This window comes from Acyrthosiphon pisum, chromosome A2, assembly GCF_005508785.2.
Source record: "Acyrthosiphon pisum isolate AL4f chromosome A2, pea_aphid_22Mar2018_4r6ur, whole genome shotgun sequence".
Taxonomy (NCBI): Eukaryota; Metazoa; Arthropoda; class Insecta; order Hemiptera; family Aphididae; genus Acyrthosiphon; species Acyrthosiphon pisum.
Window position 1 is genome coordinate 26037739 of NC_042495.1, and position 5891 is coordinate 26043629.

The window sequence follows — 5891 nt, forward strand, 5'->3', positions numbered from 1 at the left end:
TAATATAAGATATTATGATAACTACATGCATGCAATGATTTTGGAAATATTGATTAACCATACGTCCCAATTGAAAAATAAAATACTTGTTTCAAAATAGAATATATTACAATATTTAAAAATAATATATCCTAGACTGACAAATCATCTCCGTTCAGAATCGTTTTTCGTATACAATGATATAATATCATTGGATTCAAATTTAATTCCATCCATTACAGTAACCCACTTGTAACCTACTGTACAGCAGAGCGACATCCACGACTTACCCGCCTTTTTTTTATTTTACATTTGTAAATAATAATTTTAAAATTTTGTTTGTAAATATAAGTAATACTTACTTGAAATATGTAATTTGTAATAATAATTTGTTTATAAAAATAAAAACAATCAATTGGCTAGATACCTAATTTCTTTATAATTTTTGAAAAATACTTTTACATCAAATAAAAGTCAATATGATCATTTTGACTGAATCAACACGCGGTAGACCACTACAACTTTTACAAAGAAAAATCGTTAGAATATTTTTAAGTATAACTACTTTAATTGGTTCAACTAAAGAAAACTTTAAGTTATTAGATGTGTTACCTTTGAGTCAGTGTATAAAAAATAACTATTGTATATAAAATTAAAAACTTTGAATCCTTTCTGGATATCAAAAAGATTATTAAAAGAAAAAATAGGGCATTTTATGTCAGAATAGAGAATTCTAGAAAAACGTTTGGTCAAAAATTTATAGACTATCTAGGACCTAGATTCTAGGTCCAAAAAACTACAACTCAATGCCAGTAAATATAAAATGGGCCATATTCTATACAGAAGGGAATGGTATTACTATAAAAATGAAAAAAAAAATCAGATTTGGTTATTTTTAATACCTGAATAAATAATAAGGAATTATATTTAACTGTTGTAATTTAATATTATTAGTTATAAGTATTCTAATTGTATAGATTAATTATTCAGTTCTTATCAGTTTTTCTTATTTTTAATTAAATTGTTCATATTATGTTGTTTAACTCGCTCTATCACAACCAAAAGCATGTGCTTAAAGGTGGTAGATATAATTTTTTTTAAACAAATTTTTTTTTAAAAAAATAGTATATAATAAGTAATGAATAATATAAACAATTTTTAATTTTAATAGAAACATTTTTTTTTTTTTATTTTGAAGTTTACTCAATTATTGTTTTTATAATAAGTACACAATAAAATATATCATCCTGAAATTCTTTTTTTGCACTGAACAAAGTGACAAAGTAACTGCACAATTACTTTTCTCACTGCACAAAATGTGTCACACTGCACACTAAAAAAAACTCTGGTAGTAAATACTAAATATCTAGTAAATAGATTGGAATATTCAATGTCGAATTTGCTGCATTTTCAATATTTGAGTTACCTATGTTTGTGAATAAAATTATTTTGTCAATTTTGAATTAATAACTGTTGCAATATTGAAATTTTTCTATATGAGATAAAGAAATCTAATTATTTGCTTCAAGGCATTCTGATTCCAACTAAATCAATTTTTTATTGTTTTTTTGCAATAATTCCAGTAGTGACATTTTAATTTTTCATATGTTTATCGTGCCATAATAATAAAATTAATTTAATTTAATTAATAAGAAATCGAAAACTCAATTCCTATAGTAGTGCTTGACAATAGTTACAGCTTTGAAATTTTATATTTGGTTCAAGGGTTGAACCACTGGAATCGTATTTATATACATATTCAATTTACGAATAAAAACATACATTTGTATGAATTTCTAACTAAAAATAGTTTTCAAATTTACGTGATTTTTAAGAATTTCGTCAAAATTCTAACTTCAGCTGCTCATAAAAAATTATTGTGGATTTACGCTATTATTATTTTATAATTAAAAAAAAAAAGTATGTAGCTATTTAAAACCATTATAAATAGATATTAGGTATAGTATCATTATTCTCTTCATATTTGTCGTATCGATAGTTTATATGTATTTTAAAATTTAGAAATAAATGACTAATGTAGTTATGTGTTGTAGATTATTGTTATACCTGCAGCAGTTATTTGTACATACTATGTAAGAAAAAAATAAACCGTAATATAATATAAAATTTAACTGTAGCCATATATAAAACAATTAAGCATTTTGTTTTTCATGTCTATGGACTTAAAACTAATTAACTTCAACTTTTTAACTTAATTTTTTCTGTGTTTATTGACTTGATCTATTTTAATATGATTAGAGGGCGAATTCTTATGATTTTACATATTTATTGTGTTTGATGGTATGATATTATGCTAATAGTGTCCGCATAATTTGTTTCAAGGCATTAACAATTTGAAATGTGCATCTTTTAGGCTGCATAATACGAAAATTAACCAACTTTTTCCATTTTATTGACTTATTTAAGATTTAATTCATATTTACGTGTTTCTTTTTTAGACATTTTGAATTGACTAATATTGACATTTTCTATATGAGATAAAGAAATAGAATTTTCTTCATGTCATTGTGATCCCAAATAAAACAATTTTTTTACTGTTTTGTTGCAATTATTCCAGTAGTGGCATTTTAATTTTTTATATGTTTATTGTACCATAATAATAAAATAAATGTATATTATTTAATAAGAACTTAAAAAACACGATTCCTAGTAGTGCATGCAGATGACAGTAGTTACAGCTCTGAAGTTTTTTATTTGGGTCAAGGGTTGAACCACTGCAATCGTATATATATATATATACATATAAAATAGGTATTCAATTTTTGAATAAAAATACCTATACATTTGTATGAATTTCTAACTGAAAAATAGTTTTCAAATTTGTGAATTTCGTGATTTTTACGAATTTTGTCAAAATTCTAACTTCAGACGCTCATAAAAAACTATTGATGATTTACGCCGAACTTTTTTTTTTATTTTCACAACTTACGAGGAACGTTGTAGGCGTATTACATTCTCGAAATATTGGACAGAACGAAAATTTTTTTATCGACATAAATTATGAAAAAACTAAAATAATCGAACATTTTATATGTATATGAATACTTGCCTCGACACGAATCTAAAAATTTTGAAAATGTTACGGTTTTAAATTCTAATATAAACAATCAGTGAAAATTGCATGTATCTACAGAAATTTATTTTAGAGTACCTAACACCACTTACACGAAAAACCAAAACCGATATTACGTAAAAATTCACGTTTTCCTAATTTTTTTTTTTTGTTTTTCCAGGCGCTTTTGGCGAGTAAGCAGGTAGGTACTGTTCATTTCGACATGCCCTATGCACCTACACCGCCCCAAATAATAAAAATGTATTACCTACGCAGAACGTACATTTGCTATTAGTTTCAATATAGTTCGATTCACTTTAATTTTTAAACTAACGATGCTAAATGTGATCTGCTCATCGTACATTTTCTATATAAGACGGAGACAACAAAATGTCCGTGTTACGTCTTAAATCGTGGAGCTGCATCGTTCACGATATTTCCAAAATTTAATGCCCGCGATTCTGTCTTATCAATATGTCCATAAAATAGTAATAATTGTTACCTATCGAATAAATAACAACATAATATTATTATTTTTTCGTGTGCCGACTTTAAATTTGAATCACTCGCGAATCGCGATTATTTGAAATTCGAACAAAAAATACAGATTACAGAACAGTCGTACAGAGTTCTATTCATACAATTGAATATAAAATCACCATGGATAAGTGTATTCTTTTCAGTAAAACATCCAAAGTATCGCCTCACCACATTACGTACATTTTCATTTGCAAGTATTATTTTCTAGTTGTAGTGATCATATTTCTTAATAATATGGAGTCAGTATGATTTGTTAATTTGTTCACAAATATAGATTTCCAAAAAATCAATGAAATAGAAGGAAATAATGGCTAAAAATGTTTGAATTAAATGATTGTCCCAATAATTTCTACCTGGCATAGAATCTGCGCTAGGTAATCCTTTCACAATTAGTGATGGTAAACAATGCTCAGTAAATTAGTAAACACGGTCAGAGGCTGTCTCAAAACATAATCCAAACCACTTGTCTGGGATAGAGAAGTAAAATAAATGTTAGTGATTCACGGCAATATTGGTACTACTCTGCGCACGACTAGTAAATCGCATCTAAGAGGTAAAATCATTTAACATAATTCATAAATTTGGTATTTATATACCTATTTGTTACAACTTGACATTTTCAGAAAATTTTGTTTCTCCAACGATGAGTCAGAAGTAAATTAACAGACGAATAAAAGATTTGGAGGCCATGATTTTAATTCACCCAGAAAAGCCTTAGATACCCAATAATGTCTAATTCACACACACTTATGTAAGTATATCACTCAAGTATCCGATTTTAAAGCTTTGCCAAGACCAAAAGTCACTTAATAGTTTATCGTTTTTAGTTCACACAGGGGATTATAATTATAATGTTTTTCAAAACCGAAATATATGATGTACCACATACACGGAACTGGGAAGTGGAGCCAATGTATTGACAAATTTTCAGACGTTGACTTTCTTGCAGATAATTCTACTTACTCAGATGAAGACATACAATATTGGAGAGAATTATGAAACTTAAAGGTGAGGATATTGTTGATAGGTTTTTATTCCAAATCTTTTTTACTGTGCTATTAACTAACGTACCCACCTGTTCACGGGCACATAGTATTATGTCTAATTGTGTGCGTGGACATATTATATTTGTCTATAGAAAGGGCTCAGCCCGTTCAGTCATAATAAATCAATAAATAAATATATATGTTACAATCTTATAATATCCATGACTTGTTTTCAATATAAAATACAACTATAATAATTGTTGCCCATAAGGTTGCTTAAAAAATATTTTTGCCTTTAAGTTTGATTATAACATTATGTCATATCACTCTAATATATTAAGACTCACGTTACAAATCTGGATCTACTGTTCTCACATTTGCGCGTTGCTCGTTGTTCAAAGAGAGAAGACAAATGATACACTGACATATTTTTAACAGAATTTCAATTTTTAGGTAATACAATTTTGCTGAGCAAAAATCCAATTATAATAACGCAGAGGGCCTCGACATATTTAAATTGCAAAGAAACACATAACTAGTTTGGACATTGGTATCTTTTCTGAAGGAAAAGTGCATCTAGTTGGATGCGTTAACAGGTAAAGATTGAATGTTCCCGGTTGTTTTCAAATACATCAGTAAACACAAAAAGATAATTAAGGATAAATGATTATATTTTTGACGAAAATTGATTTTGTTTTATAAAAAAAATACCTCGGGATAGATACATGATTTGTTCGCAGAATGTTCCTATTAACATTTTCTATACATCATACAATTTTTAAAACAATTTTACTCTTTTTGAGCTTGTTATGGGGATAATACATTTTAATTTTTTCGATAAGTTTTGTTTCGTCAATAAAAAGTTTTATGCTATGTTAAAGAGTTTATAAATGTAATACGGGCATCCTATTATAGTTTCTATAATATCTGTTCACAAATATAAGAGATACATAGCCAGAATTTTTCATAAGCATTAAGAGTTCACATTTCTACAAAACTCAGCAAGAATTTGAAAATTAATTTGTAGTTAAAAGTGTATAAATGTTCAATTGTATATTTAGCTTATGCTTATAGTAAAAATTGATAAAAATTGATTATAGTCATATTAATTATCAAATTGAATTAAACATATAAATTATTGGATTACAGGTCGTCAAACCCGTTACAACAAGAAAAGACAAACTGCTTTGAAAAAAGCTTCAGTGGCTGTTATTAAAATTCTTCAACTACCCACAATGGACATAATTGATGATGACTTTTTAACTAGGGATATTCTGATAGGTACCTATTTCCTTTAATTTGTGTACTTAGTT

At 27.0% G+C, this 5891-nt stretch overlaps 1 long non-coding RNA gene across 1 annotated transcript; it reads left to right on the forward strand.

The window, feature by feature from the left end:
* The first annotated feature begins 3871 nt into the window (after positions 1-3871).
* Positions 3872-5891, forward strand: LOC103308287. Its single transcript, XR_510391.3, has 5 exons — positions 3872-4145; positions 4216-4343; positions 4420-4600; positions 5032-5174; positions 5728-5891. It is a non-coding gene; the product is annotated as an uncharacterized LOC103308287 (long non-coding RNA).